Source organism: Crocuta crocuta, unplaced genomic scaffold (genome assembly GCF_008692635.1).
Source record: "Crocuta crocuta isolate KB4526 unplaced genomic scaffold, BGI_CrCroc_1.0 scaffold138, whole genome shotgun sequence".
NCBI classification, from domain to species: Eukaryota; Metazoa; Chordata; class Mammalia; order Carnivora; family Hyaenidae; genus Crocuta; species Crocuta crocuta.
In genome coordinates this window covers 426,669-442,517 of record NW_027532585.1, presented here as the reverse complement: position 1 = coordinate 442,517, position 15,849 = coordinate 426,669, and the positions used below count along the sequence as shown (strand labels likewise).

At 50.1% G+C, this 15,849-nt stretch overlaps 1 protein-coding gene across 7 annotated transcripts in view; it reads left to right on the top strand.

Annotated features, from left to right (window-relative positions):
- Positions 1-15,849, top strand: part of TACC2 (transforming acidic coiled-coil containing protein 2) — a 204,041-nt gene that overhangs the window by 57,814 nt on the left and 130,378 nt on the right. The window lies entirely within an intron of this gene.

Below are 15,849 nucleotides of genomic sequence, written 5' to 3'. Positions count from 1 at the left end.
CGTGAAGGCTGGCAGCCTCCTCGCCATGGTGGGCTGGATTTCCTGCCTTGGCCTCTGGCCCTTCTCGGTTTCCGAGCCCCTCTGCCCTGTGGCACCTGGAGCCAAGATGAGGAAGAGCCGCTTGCTGCTGCTTGAAAAACCGGGGTCAGGTTCAGGGCTGGGTGGTGATTTTCCCAATGAATGTGTCTGCACCGGCCTGGCTGCCCTTCCTGGGACCTCTCATTACTGTCAGGGGTGGAAGTCCCAGTGCTATGCAGCAGTGATCGAGAAGTGGATATCTTATTTATTTTTTAAAGTTTATTTACTTATGGAGAGAGAGAGAGTGAAAGACTGTGGACAGGGAAGGGGCAGAGAGAGAGAGAGAGAGAGAGAGAGAGAGAGAGAGAATCCCAGGCACGCTCCGTGCTGTCAGTGCAGAGCTGACTCGGGGCTCGATTTCACAAACCGTGAGATCATGACCTGGGCCACAATCGAGGGTTGGACGCTTAACCGACTGGGCCACCCAGGCGGCCCAAGAAATGGACATTTTGGACTCTGGCTGGTTATTGCTAGAAGGGAACCCGAGGGCTCAGAACAGGGAAGGGAGAGGAAGTAACTGGCAGAGAACTAGTATCAGATTCTGGGCCTTGATGGCCTCTGGTGGCACATTCTCCCCCACCCCCACCCCATCCCCGATGCCTGAACTGAGCCAGGGACGCTTCCCTAGGGGAGGGGGCTCTGTTTCCCAGCAATGCCAGGGCCCCAAGATCTGCTTCTGGGTTTTGGAGAGAAGAATTCTCTGTTCTAGCATGGCATAAGCACAGGCCTCAAAGTGGACAGACCTCAGGTTCCAGCTCAAGTTCTAGCTCTCTGACCTTGGGGGCATCATCTTCTGAACCTGTTCACTCACCTGTAAAACGGGAGCACATAGCCCTCCCAGCGTGGTTAGGATTACATGAGTTGCTCTGTCTGGAGTGTCTGACACAAAATAAGAAGTCAATATGAGTTTCCTTTCACTTATTCCTCCTTCTGGGCCAGAGTACCTTCGCATCCAGCATCTTCTTTCTCTGACACCTCAACCGTCAGTAGGTGCTGTTTGTAGACGCCTGTTGCAGAGGAGGAAGTGAGGCTCCAAAAGGTGGCATGCCTTGTTCAAGGTCGGAGAGCTAATGAGACCTGGAGCCGGCACCAGAAAGGTTTCCACACATGAGCTTAGATCTCAACCCATTAACTTATTGGCAAGGTGGATACTTGGAGAAGTTCCTCTCCCCATCAGCGCCATCCACTAGAACTTTCTATCATGATAGGAATGTTCTCTGTCTCCACTGTCCAAGATGGCTGACCCCAGATACCTGTGGCTACTGAGCACCTGAAATCAAGTCACTTGAAAACCGCGGATCAGTTTCAGGGCAACGTGGTTCAGGGCCACTGAGGAATTGAATGGTGAACTGTCCTGAGCTTTGATTATTTAAAATTGAAGTTGGGAAGAGCCAAGAGGAGCCAGGGGCTTCTGTGTGGGACAGCCCGACTCTCAGACATAGTTTCTTCCTGTGTACAGAAGAGATGAATTGTCACCATCAGAGCCAGTGGGGATTCCATGGGGTTCTGTGTGTGAAACCCTGCTTGGTGGCAGGGTGCCTGGTGGAGGTGAGCGAGCATTAGTTTCCTTCTTGCTGCCCTGGGCTCTGAAGTGGGAAAGGCAGGTGGCTCTGTCTATGGAGCTGAGACCGGGCCATTGTCACAAAATAACTGCCCAGCAACACCGATCAGCAGAAGGCGTCTCAGTCCCGAAGCCAAGGAGGTTTGCCGCTGGGCCAGCCTTGGCTTAGCCAGTGTGACTTCACTCCCCAGCCTGGTGAGGGGGCCTCAGGTAACCCAGTCTAAACAGTGGCGCTTAATCTAGAAGCCTCCCTGCCCACGCATCCCCACTGGCCACACCTGCGAGGGAGCAGAAATGGGTTCAGAGCAGAGATGGGTCTTCCATTTGCATCTCTGCATCGTCCTTGGTCTGAGAAACTGGTGGGGTGGGGGAGATTTCCCATGGGTGTGGGGGGTCAGCAGGTCCCCAGCCGACTGCAGCTCAGCCCCCCCCTTTCTTCTCACGGCCTGTAAAGTCGCCCTGGCGTTAAATATTTTAGCAGCCTGCTGATTCACACGCCGACTGTGAAAGTGTTTCTGTTTCCAGGGAAGCCGCTGGCACAGGTCTGGGTACTGATACTTTTAATGGCCTTTCCTTTTGCAAAGGACCACAGTGCACAGCAGACTCGGGTCAGGGGTGAGTTTTCAGGCCAGGAGCCCCTATCCTGGGCAAGCAGGAAAGTAGGGCACCCCCCAAGCTGCCCCAGACAAGCCAGGAGGGCCAGAGGAAGAGGGGCCGGAAGTGAGGCTGAAGATGAAATCAGACCGGAGGGTGGGGGCCCGTTAGGCCACCTGAATTCAAATACAGATCTTTACCGTCAGGGCCCAGATGGTTGGTCTTGTGACTGCGCCCAGCCTCTGCGTCTTCATAGGTAAACAGGGCCACTGATGTCTCCTGGGACTTAAAGGGGCATTTAAATGGGGATTCCAGGAAGCAAGACACAGAGTCCTCTGCACAACGCCAGCTTTCAATAGCTGGTAGCTATGACTAGTATAGAGCTGGGGCCTGTGGGCTCTTAGAGACCCATGAACAAGGTCCCTGCAGTGCAGGGAACCCCACAGACAGCTCCATCCCCATGACTGGCTCACCCAGCAAACGAGCACCAAGGCCGGGTGCGCGGAAAGGAAGCCAAGATCTCTTGTGTCAGAGCAGAGCTGAGCGTGCAGGCAGGCTCTGCCGTTGGAAGGAGGGTTGGGGTAAATTGGTAGTTGGGTTGACCCGCTGCAGGTGAGCAATGCATGAGGTTTGCTGACTCCTAGCTCAGTGCTCACACGCCCTGGAGGGGTCTGGTTATTCACCAGCGCCTGTCTCCTCACTAGGGCTTCTCCAGGGGTCTCTCCCTCCTCCCCCCTCCTCCAGCATGGGATCAGGAGTTGGGTTATGATTCTGAATTCTCTGTGNTGTGCGGGGGGGGGGGGTCTTGGCCTGTGGCCATGGGAATAAGTCACCATCTTGTTTCTTTGGGAACGTGAGCCTTGCAGACAAAGCTCTTGGTTATTCAGCACCTGATACTCTGCGTGGCATACAGTGGGAACTCCATAAGCACTTGCTGAATAATTCAACCCAACTGGCTATCAGGTGAGTTGGAGGCTTCCTGTCCTGGAAGATCGGGTCAGGCAGGACTTAACAGCAGATGCTGGGTCTCAATTCGGGTTCTGCCATTAGCCTCAAAGCAATTTCCTTAGCCACTCTGAGCCTCAGTTTCCTTGCCTGTAAAGTGTGTATGATGCTAGGCTTTCTCACATGGAGCTATTATGGAGACTACATAAAAATAATATGTGTAAAGAGCTTAGCAGAGTTCCTGCCTGGCATGCAGTAAGCACTTAAATATCAGGGGTAATTGTTTTTATTATTACTATCATTATTATTACCATCAGAATTTGAATGATTATAATACTATTATTTTTTTAATGTCTATTTTTAGGAGAGAGAGAGAGTGCGCACATGCGGGCATAGTGGAGGAGGGGCAGAGAGAGAGGGAGACACAGAACCCAAAGCAGGCTCTAGGCTCTGAGCTGTCAATGCAGAGCCCGACGCAGGGCTGGAACCCACGAACCCAAAAGATCATGACCTGAGCCTGAGTTGGACACTTAACAGACCAAGCCACCCAGGCGCCCGATGATAATACTATTACTAAGGCAGGTTACTTGTAAACACTGGTGCATTGACACATGGACTAGCGGAAATTTGCTGAAGTTCATTTCCATCTGCCTTGGATTCCTTAGACTACATCACTACCCTCTAAAGATTCCTCCCCTCCTTCAGCCACCAGCCTCCCTACCCCGGTGGCTTCAATGTTGCAACATTATATTTGATGCAAGGTCAAGCCATTCAGCACACAAGCGGAATGCATTCCTTGCGTGGGGAACTAGGGCTTTGGGGTTAACCTCTTGCCAAGAGTGGCTGTAAAGAAGTTGAAACCTAACATTTGCGGGAGGGAGGGAGCGCCTGTGTGGGTGAGCCCGGCCGGGGCTGCACCAGCTCCAAGCGCGTCTTATGGGACAGATTGCCCGACCACTTTGGCGGGACGTTTTAGCTGCTGGCCCAGCCCAAACCTCCTAGAGGAAGGGGTGGGGCTGTCTGTCCTTGCCTAACTGCCAGACGCCATAGCACAATGACTACAGGAGGAGACCCTTCCCGGCAAGCGACCGAGCACCTGGTATTTGAACATGCATGGCCAGAGTTGGCAGAAAGTGAGAATTCCAGGGAGGGGGGTGGGGGCGGGGGAAGGAGAGAGTACCCAGCCTGGGCGTGAGGTCTCAGCTCTAGGCCAGACGGCCTTTCCGGGCCACCTGTGAAGCCAGGTCCTCTGGTTTCTGAAGCATGGTGGCAGGCGTGCTCAGCCTTTGAGACGGGACCACCTCACGCCTGGCTCAGGGATTCATAGTCACGAAATATCACCACCAGAAGGACTGCGGGACCTTCAGCCTCCTCATTTTACAGTTGAGAAGCTTAATACCCAGAGAAGGTGTGTGATTTCCCTGAGGATGCACAGCTCGTCAGGGGGCCACTGGTCCAACTCGTGTCAAATGCAGTTCCTCTGGCCTCAAGACCATGCTCTTTCCGACAAACCCCCTGGCACTGTGGTGAGTAGGCATCGCCTTTGCCGAGGGCGGGAAGCCACCCAGCTGAGCCTGGTACCAGCTGATGTTACAGACTGTTTTCTGCAAAGGGGTGGAAGTGGCTGAACGTGATCTTGTCCCCGGACCACGTCTGAGAAAAGAACATATGCCAGCTTACTCCTGCTTTTTCTCACAAAAATCAGCTGCAGACTGTGTGTCATGCTGGCTCTGGCTTCCCTTTGCTTGTGGCCGGTGGCCTTTGCGGGAAGATTGCGGGAAACCCGCTGTGAAAAGCTAGTTGGAGGAATCCCCACAGATTCTCCAATTCGCTGCGATTGGGCAGTCTCGGACGAGAGCGCTAGAGAAAGTTCTGTTGAAACCTGAGTTTCGTCTCCTTCTGGCTGACTGTCTGTGTGAGCAGTTTACTAGAAAACCCTCAGAGTGGTTTCTCTACAAGTTTTCTTTACAAACAGTTGGGCCATGAGGTCTTGGGAGGTAAAACCCTCTTGATGATCATTGCAGGGTTTAGTTGTGTTTTTGCACAAAGAGGGGAAGCTTGTCCGTTAGAAACCACCAGGCTCCGTGTTGAATTGATGTTTATACCTCTTTTTTGGGTCATATTTTATCTTCGGCGGAGAGCAGTTATTTTGTAGAGATTGCCCCCCCAAAGGAGCACGTTTTGCTTTGCGGGAACTCCCCTTGCATTCTGGGTTTGGCAGCTCTGACCGACCGGAGGGTGGGAGGTGGTGACACTTTCCCGCTCCTTCCCCCGCTCCTACGTCCAGGGAAGGGTATTCTCTGCCTTCTCTTCTAAATCTCTTTTCCTTTGACACAAAAATGTGGATAAAGGTGGAAATACAGAGGCAGACCCAGACTTTACAGGTTCGAGGCAGGAACTTGAGCGAGGCTGAGAGATACAGAGCGGAATCTCGATCCCTTGTCCTGTGCCAGGGTGACCTCTGCCTGCCTTGCCCCTCCCCCTCCTCGTCAGCCCCGTAGGGACCACCTTCTTGTTCAAGACCACAGAGGCTCAGGCAAATGTGATGCTTGTGAAGCTCTTTCAACCCTCCCTCCTAGCCCCTCCCTCCCGCCTACCCAAGTATCAACAGTCTTTTCTGAGGTCTGACCACAATTCTAAGACAGAGACAAATGTCTTTTGTCATTACGGTTTGTCATATAGGATTTCATCCTTTACAGAAGGGCTTGGGTGTCTGAGCCGGACAGATCTGGGTTCAAATCTGTCACTTATTTACTCAGGGACTCAATCAGGTTGCATAATCATGTGAAACTTTAGTTTCTTCATCTATAAAATGGGTATAAGGCTAGTTCCCACCTCTCAAGGATTCAGTGGGATAGTGTGTGGGAAGGGCTTGCTCACGGCTGGGACAGGCAAGCGCTCAAGGCATGTTTGTCGCCTTTTAAGGGCAAGCCCTCTGAGGACAGGGTGTGGACCTGATCTATTTTTTTAGCACAGTAGTCTGCGTATAGTAGGCCCTCAACAGATGTTTGTAGTTGATTGTATCGTGTCCAGCAGGTAGATGGTATGTCTGTTTGATACATCCCTTGAAAGCTATCTGGTGACCACAGTGGTCCCAAATCACTGTGGTGATACGCCATTCGCTCACTCATGTATTCCCTCCCTCCAGCCGAGGGCCTCCTGCCGAGAGGTCTTGTGCTAGGAGACAGAGCAGGGTTCTCATCCTCTGGCACCGTCGGCCCTGGGGCCTGGGTGGTTGCTGCCGAGGGCTGTCCCACACTCAGTAGGATGTTCAAGCAGGACTAGACACCAGTAACATCTTCCAAGTCATGACAATTGAAAATGTCCCCAGCTGCTTCCAAAGGTCCCCTGGTGGACAAGGCTGCCCCAGGAGAGCCACCACTCTAGGGCTGGGCCGTCCCCAATATGGCTTCCTGTACTCGTAGCCTCAGCATCACGTGGGAGCCTGTTACACATGCAAAGCCTCTCAGGTCCTACCCCAGGTCTGCTGAGTCAGAATCAGCATCACAGAAGGCGCTGGGTGACTCGTCCACACATCAGAGTTCAAGACGCTGCTAAGTTCATGGACCACCGGGTGAGTGGCAAGGATCTAGGGCACTATCTTCAATCTTGGTTGTGCACGGAAATCTCCTAGTGAGCTGTAAGAAATATTGATGCTTGGCTGCGGCTCCCAGGGTTTCTGATGTAATCGATACAGGGGTGTGGCCTGGGTACAGGGCACTTTGAGAGTTCCCTGGGTGATTCTACTGTGTAGCAAAGTTCGAGAAGCTTTGAGCTGGTCTAAGGAATATAGAGACACATCAGAGACTCGGGCTTCAGAAGCTGATTTTGTCTGGCGGGGACATGAGACATCTGGGTGATCATTACCATTGTGTAGACTGAACTGCACCCTGTAAATCACCCCCCTCCCCCAGCCCTCCGGACCCTCACAACACTGCAGCTGTTCATCAAATGTTTTATTTTTTTATTCTTATTATTATTTTTTATTTATTTCTAGGAGAGAGAGAGAGACAGCATGAGCAGGGGAGGGTCAGAGAGAGAGGGAGTCACAGACTCTGAAACAGGCTCCAGGCTCTGAGCTGGCAGTCAGCTTATTTTTGAGAGAGAGAGAGAGACAGCATGAGCAGGGGAGGGTCAGAGAGAGAGGGAGGGTTCCGGGCTCTGAGCTGTCAGCACAGAGCCCGACGCGGGGCTCAAACCCACGACCTGCGAGATCATGACCCAAGCGAAAGTCGGACGCTTAACCGACTAAGCCACCCAGGCGCCCCTCAAATGTTTTATTTTTTAACCATTATGCCGAGGTCACACCAATACTGGGCTCTGACTCCTGCAGAAGATTATTTTTCTGCCCAGGAAGACAGTCCAGAAGGCCCAGCTCTCCTTCCCATTTAGGCAGTGACTTACATAAAATTAGGACAAAGCCAAGTTCAAATGCGGGCTGAGCTGAGCGCACGTTCAGGCAGTCTGTGCACTCAAGGAAAATTCCAAGGCCCTGTCTAGAAATTCTGGATGAGGCCAAGGAGTCATGTGGAAAGTGGCCCCCATACATTTCCTGCATGTATTTTGAGTTCAGGCTGACATTTCATCGTAGCATGGGCGGAGGTAACGGCCGAATTCTTTGAAGGCCTGAATTCCGCCTACAAATATTTCTCTCCGCCCATACAGCTAAGTTTTGATGGGTTGCAGTTCAGGAATGTACCTCGCCTCTTGGACAGCCCTTTGTGGAATGCGAGGACTTCTCTGAGGAGCCCAAGGTGGTGATTCCTTCTAGAAAAAACTAACAAATAACAACAACAACGACAGAACAACAGAACTTCCTCAGAGTTTACTAGTGAAGTACATCTTATTTTATTAGCATGAGGGCTAAACTCACAGGGCAGAGCCAGGCACTGGTCCTGGGTTCCTCAGGGCATATTTTCTGCTGACAGGTTCAGAGCATATACACGGAACTTAGTGGTGCCTGGCTGGGTGGCTCGGTTGGTTGAGCATCTGATTTTGACTCAGGTCATGATCTCACGGTTCATGGGTTCGAGCCCCGCATGGGGCTCTGTGCTGACAGCTCAGAGCCTGGAACCTGCTTCAGCTTCTGTGTCTTTCTCTCTCTCTGTCTCTTGCCCGGTCGCACTCTGTCTCTCTCTGTCTCTCTCTCTCTCTCAAAAATAAATTAAAAAAAATAATAACTTGAAGCTTAGCTCTTTGTCAGTGTGGACTGGTTAGGGGTTTGGGTTTGCAGACACAGCCTGTGTGTGAACGTGGTTCTGCCGGGTGCCGGCTAGGGTAAGACACCCCCAGTCCATTTCCTCCTTTGTCCGCTAAGGACAACAGCCACACAAAGATCCATACGAGGATTAAGCGAGAGAAGAGACGAAAGCCACTTAGCAGAGTGCCAGCTGGGTAGCAAATGCTCACAAATGTTAGCTAATATTATAGTGGTCCTTTAAAAAAAGTTTCTCAGTTGCCTTTATGGTTTCCTTTATCTGATTGCTGAGTGGGGAAGGCGGAGGGCAAGCCTCCGTCATGTGGGGCATATTTAGCCACCTTTCCCAGCTGGCAGCTGACGGGATCACCCATTAGGTGAGCATGCTTTTTGGGTCGGGTCTCTGGTGGTCAGGGGAAGCCTTGAGATCTGTCCTGCTGTGGAAAAAGGACCTTAAGGTGCAGTGAGGTCCTAGGTGGAAGGGCTGAGGGATGCTGGTCCCGGGGGAGGGGACTCTTCTGGCAGGAGAAGAGAAAGGTGTCAGGGATGAGCCCTGGGCTGACAGTCAGCACAGCAGGGACAGAGCCCGTGCCTGGCAGCACTGGGGGACACTATGTTTTCTGCCTGCAAGGAGACCACACTCTGGTCCAAGAGACAGCACACAGGCATTAGAAGATTAAAACAGCTCCAGGCTCTAATCGTCTTTGCCTTTCGTTTGGTAATTGATGTAGGTGGTCCCCAGCCCATTCTCTGAGAGGCAGGGAATTTGTCATTTCTGTCCACACCTGTCTACCAGCACCTAGGAGGACCTAACGCATTGAAGGTGCTCAAGAAATCTTTATTGAGTGAGTTCCTCATAGACTTCGCTATCATAAAACGTTCCTAGGTAGACTCAAGAATAGATTTAATTCTCACTACCTAGAACATTCTACGTCCCTTCTCCTGTCCACTTCCCTTCTTTTCTTAGCTCAACGTCTCAGCAATGTCACATAGTGGTGTGCCACCTTGAAGACCTTTACCTTATCTATAGACCCTTGTACCATTATCTACTTATTATTTCTCTTTCTACTACTTCATTTGTATTTCAGTGCACTACCTTGTTTTGTCCTGGGTAATGTCTGTGAAGTTATGGGTTTCGCGTGCTATTTATGTTTCTTTCGTAATATGCTTTATTTTTTTTAATGTTTTTTTTTAAATTTATTTCTGAGAGAGAGAGAGAGTGTGTGAGCAGGGGAGGGTCAGAGAGAGAGGGAGACACAGAATCTGAAGCAGGCTCCAGACTCTGAGCTAGCTGTCAGCACAGAGCCCGACGTGGGGCTCGAACCCATGAACCGTGAGATCATGACCTGAGCCGAAGTTGGATGCTCAACCGACTGAGCCACCCAGGTGCCCCTTTCGTAATATGCTTTAAATGCATAGCTATTAAAATGTCCTAAGAGAAGAAATCTTAAAATGGTAACACCTTTTATACTCTACAGCTCACCTTAGGTATTCCTTCTTCTGGAAAATCTCCCTGTACCTCTTGCAGGGCTGATGAAATGTTCCCTTTTTGCCTCTACCATGTAGTAGCCATTCCCTCGTCTGACCTTAAGAGCACAGAGACCATGAGGCACCTGCCTTTGCACAGGGCCCCAACATAGCAGAAACTCAAAAGTGATTTTGACAGACTGCACGAAACTCCTTGAGTGTATAAAAGCTTACACCGTCAGGGTGCCCTGACCAGAGGCCCTGTTATTCTATGAGGAAACATTCAGGGGCCCCGTGTTCCTGAACTTCCACTTGGGTGCCCATCAACAAGTCAGATACATGAACTTCCATTTAGACTTACACCCCCAGCAAAGAGCTAGTGCCTTCTTTGTGCAGGGAGATATCACATTCTCCCCACCAGTTAACCAGCCAGCCCTGCATATTTCTAGCATCTGGCCTTATTTCCCAGATTTCTCCACGTATCCGACTGCGGCATTGGCTGTCCAGGGAGGGGCGCCTGGTCTGGTGGGGCAGAAGCAAGTCCTGGGATAGAATGGAGGTGCCTTTCAGTCTACTGAAATAACTGCAGTTATAGTTACTTAAGTAATCTCTCCACCCTACGTGGGGCTTGAGCTCATGACCCCGAGATCAAGAGTTGTACGCTCTTCCAACTGACCCAGCCAGATGCCCCTAAAAAAACACTTCTTTTTTTTTTTTTTAAATGTTTTATTTATTTCTAGGAGAGAGAGAGAGAGACAGCGTGAGCAGGGGAGGGTCAGAGAGAGAGGGAGATACAGACTCTGAAACAGGCTCCAGGCTCTGAGCTGGCTGTCAGCACAGAGCCCGACGCGGGGCTCGAACCCACGAACCGCGAGATCATGACCCAAGCGAAAGTCGGACGCTCAACCGACTAAGCCACCCGGGCGCCCCTAAAAAAACACTTCTAATATACATACTGTACCCTCTCGTTCTTCCGGCACAAATGCCAGCAGCACCCGGTGTCTGCTGGTACTCCTGGTTCTACACCCCTGCTTCTTGCCTCTCTAGCATGAGGCTGTCTTTCCAGGCAGGGTCCTGTCTTATACATTTTTATCTCCCATGGGCACTTGGGACAGTGATTGCAGATGCTCAGGGACCATTTTATTAGGTATTTTTGGGTCAGGCAAGTTTGGGCACAGGCTTCCAGCCTGGCCTCCCACATTCACGTGGCTCAGCCACAGCAAAATACCGTTGCCACGACAGAATATTAAAGGAAACTACAAACAGGTAGCAGACCCTTCTTTAGTGGACAGGGCTGGGGGCATGTCCCAGGCACCCATTTGCCTTTTGTAGTCCAGAGGCTCCCTTAGCAAGTGATCTTTCATTTGCTTTATGGGTTTTCATCCCTTTCTGCAGCCTTAGGTTTGGTATCTACTAAATGAGCACTTGTCAACATCACCGAGATTGACAGTGTCTTCAGGAAGCTTCTGGCTGCAAGTAACGGATGGCCCAATACAAGCAACCCTCAACAGTAATAGGTCTATCCTCTCGCCTGCAGGGAATCCAGAAGCAAGGGCACGGTTAAAGTCGAGTAATTCATTAGTACATTTCATCTCCCCTCTTACCCACATGCGGCCTGTGGGCTGATGTCCTGGTCATTGTTCAAGCTGGCCGTGGCAATACCAAGCTTGGTGACTTCGAGACAATGTCGAGAGGCAGGGGGACGTCTGTACGGGAGATATGCCACCTTGTGTCTTCTCTAAAGACTGAGGACAATGTCTCCCTAAGCCCAGCTGACTTCCCTTTCTGTCTCACTGGCCGAGGGTGTGTCACATGACCACACCTACATGAATTACTTGAATGTAAGCAAGTAAGTAAATAAGGGAGAGGAGACAGCAGTTTTGGAGGCAACCAGTGCTCCGTGCTGCAGAACTTTGCTTCAGAGTTTCTTGACATGTGGCTTGGAAAGCATGTCCACCCAGAATACGCTTGCTAACATGCACATTCTTTTTTTTTTAATTTTTAAAAATGTTTTATATATTTCTGAGAGAGAGAGAGACAGCCTGAGCAGGGGAGGGACAGAGAGAGAGAGAGACACAGATTCTGAAGACAGACTCCAGGCTCTGAGCTGTCAGCACAGAGCCCGACACAGAGCTAGAACCCTCGAACTGTGAGATCATGACCTGGGCCAAAGTCGGACGCTTAACGGACTGAGCCACCCAGGTACCCCTGTAAACATGCACATTCTTAAGCCCCCCTTTCGTGATCTGCTGAACCAGAGTCTCTGGGAGCATTTTAACCATCACTCAGTGAGTCTTATGGGCACTTGAGTCTTATGGGCACTGAGTTTCAGACGATAGGCTTGGTAGCAGTGGTGATCTCATTTACAGATTGTAGGCGATCCCTCGGCAATGCTGATCCTTTTGCCGGGAGGCTGAGAGGGCAAAAGGAATCAAGAGTTAGGCTTCAAAAATTCTCTTCCCAGTCCTTGCCTTTTGGATATTCAAACCGAAATATTAAGTGACGCAATGTTGATATCTAGGATTTGGTTCAAAAATAATCTCGGTAGCAACGGGGAAGTGAGCATGTGAACAAAACAGAAATGGCCATCAATTGATAATATCGAAAGTGGGTTATATACAGAGGGTTCATTATACTATCCTCTCTACTTACATTTAAAAAAAAAATCTCCTTTCAGATACCTGCCCTGTCACGGTGCAGCCTTTGACCTTGGGTGTGTCACTCTCCTTCTTAGAACTCAGGTTGGATGCCAGGATTCAATAGCAGTGTTCTTTTCTGTAAAGCAGTGTTTGCACATTATGTCCACTCCCTCCCCGACTCCTCTCCGAATGAACCTTTTCTCTGAACAAAATCTTGTGTGGAACCCAAAGATATAACCGAGAAAAGTGGAACAGCTGTGGTTATAGGTGCTATGGGTGCCTCCTGGGCAGATGTTAAGGTAAGTCCAGAAACCCTAGGAGAAGACAGATTGACAGCTGTTGTACTACAGCAGCTGAAACCGTGCTGGAAACACTCACTCAGGCAGCATTTCTGCGGAGGCCTCGGCCTTGTACTCAGACCCAAGAAATCCTTAGGATGTAAAGATTCAGTCTCGGATGCAATTACTAAGGCACATGCTTCCTGCATGGGATTCCCTCTTTTTCTATAGGTCCCAGGTATCCTAAGCCCAAAGGCACAAGCATGCATCTGTCCTCGGTGCCAGCGGTGGGCAGGAGGAGACGGGCATTGCGCGTTCACTATAGCGTCAGCTTTAGGACCTGGGCGGCATGTCTGGCTGTGGCTGGGACCAGAGCTGTGTGGGTTGGCTGAGAGTTTCCAGTGTGGATGTATCTCTGTCAGGTAGCGGGATTTGAATCTCAATCTCCTGTGATGTCGGGAGCTCTTGACTTAATCTTCTTCTTTTTTAAAATATGTATTTATTTATTTTGAGAGAGAGAGAGAGTGCAAGAGAGTGGAAGAGGGGAAAAGAGAGAAGGAGGGAGAGAGAGAGAGAGAGAGAGAGAGAGAGAATCCCAAGCAGGCTCCATGCTGTCAGTATCAAGCCTGACATGGGGCTTGAGCTCACGACCATGAGGTCATAGCCTGAGCTAAAATCAGGAGCCAGGTACTCAACCGACTGAGCTACCCAAGCGCTCCTTAACTTCATCTTCTAATGAGTCTGTCCTACACTGGACCATGGCTCTGGCTGCTGGCCGCCCAATACCATGGCACTGTTTGAGCGTGGAGATGCCTTGGAAAAGGGCTGGGGACAAGCCTTGCTCAGCCAGACTGATCTCCTGCAGTGAGTGATCTCAGACTCTAGAAACATTCCTAGCATCCAAGATACTTTCATAAAATCCTTCAACAAAGGGTAAATCACAGTAATAAGCAGATCCCTACTGATTCGGTGTTGCCATTGTAATAAATTACCACCAAATCAGTGGCTTAAGGCAATACAAGTTTATTTCCTTACACTTCTGCAGGTAAAACATCTGACATGGGTCTTACCAGACTCAGGTCACAGTGTCTGTAGGGGTGTGTTCCTTTCTGGAAGTCCTAGGGAAAAATCCATTCCCTGGCTTCTCTGCAGCCACATTTGTTGGCTCGTGGTGCCCTTCAGAGCTAGCACGGCGTCTTCACGTGCTACCCCCTTTCCCTGACCTCTCTTCTCTCCCCTCCTTCACTTCCAAGGACTCTTGTGATTATTTGGGGTTCACCTGGATAATCTAGGATAATCTCCTCTATTTTAAGGTCAGCTGATTAGCAGCCTTAATTCCATCTACAATCTTAATTCCCCTTTGCCATGTAAAGTTATATATTCGTAGACCGTGGGAATTAAGATGTGGACATCCTCAGTGCGGGGACATCATCCGGCTGACCACACCAGTGGGTTTCGAAGCCCAGTGGTATCTTCCTTTGTCATGAAAGATCTGCATCCACTGGGTTTCATGTGGAAGGGATGGCACCTCAAATTCATTTTAGCTCTTTGCCTAATTGGAATGCTTGAGCTTAACAAGGTAGAGAGTGGGGTTTTTGGTTTATTTGTTTTACCATAAATGGGTATGGCCTGGAATTAGGCCACAAGGACACAGAAGACTGGGCATTACAGTTCCCACTTTTCCAATAGTTGATGGTACATTTAAACAAATTAGCCTATTTTGGTCTCGGTTATCACATTTCTGAAATGGGTACATTAATACTCATTGTGAACAAGGAATCGATTTAAAATTTTGTTTGTTTATTTATTTTGAAAGAGAGAGTGTGAAGAGAGGAGCAGAGAGAGAGAGAGAGAGAGAGAGAGAATCCCAAGCAGGCTCCGCACTGTCAGTCTAGAACCCCTCTAGGGGCTCATCCCACAAACTGTGAGATCATGACCTGAGCCAAAAACAAGAGTCAGGCACTGAACAGACTGAGTCACCTGGGCACTGGGAACAAGGAATCTATGTAAATTTTCATCAGAAATGTAGCTCTTAGGGGCGCCTGGCTGGCTCAGGCAGTTAAAGAGCAGATTTCGGCTCAGGTCATGATCTCGCAGTCTACGAGTTCGAGCCCCACATCGGGTTCTGTGCTGACCACTCAGAGCCTGGAGCCTGATTCAGATTCTGTGTCTCCTCTCTCTCTGCCCCTCCCCCACTCGCACTCAGTCTCTCTCTTAAAAATAAATAAACATTTTTTAAAAAAGAAAGAAATGTAGCTCTTAGACACATGCTGTTTAAATTTTTTTTTTTTTTTTTTTTGGTGGAAGGTAATAAAAGTGTATTTCTTTCTCCTACATGGAATTCTCATTTCGGGCCATCAAGCCTTGGGAGTCTGTTTCTTTAAGAGGGGGAAAGGGAGCATTGAGTCATTTGTGAGTCTCCTGCCCTTTGGTCCCTGCATATAAAATATAGCAATGCTTTCTTGAAACCAAACTTAAAATAGGAAGTCTGGCATCCACATATAGCCGCAGACGCTTCTTAGTTCTTTTGCTTCTTTCTGCCTCGCTGCAGAAATAGCCAGAAGGAAGCGCGATCCTTCAGGGTGGTACAGGCAGGTAAGCACCACTTCTGGGTATGACGTCAATGTTAGCACAGCAGTTGATCTGAGGCCCGAGAAGGGAAAAAGTTACAACCAACAAGTCGCAAACAGAAACACACACTCCCTGGAAATATGGTAGCAGGAAGCGGCTTGGGTTTGGTCTCTGCCTGCTTCAGAGGGCAACAGCCCAGGAGAAGGCACATCAAGTTTTGCAAACTGTAGAGCACAGTGCACTCTAAACATCTGCGGTCCAGCAGAGTTAGGTCTCCGCAGATGAAGAAAGAAAAGCCAGAATTTGGCTCCAAGGAACAAGAGAGGCACCATTTCACCCCCACCTTCTTTTTTCCGGGGCCTGCTCCCCGCTCCCAAGCTGCGTGCCAGTCGCAGAGCTGCCCTTGGCCTCGGGTACTTCGCACGGTGCCTTCCCCGCCTTGCCAGGCGTAGTGGAAAGCGCCGTGGAAAAACTCAGACCCGTAACAAGTGGTCATGACTCAAAGGCTCCTGGAAGTAG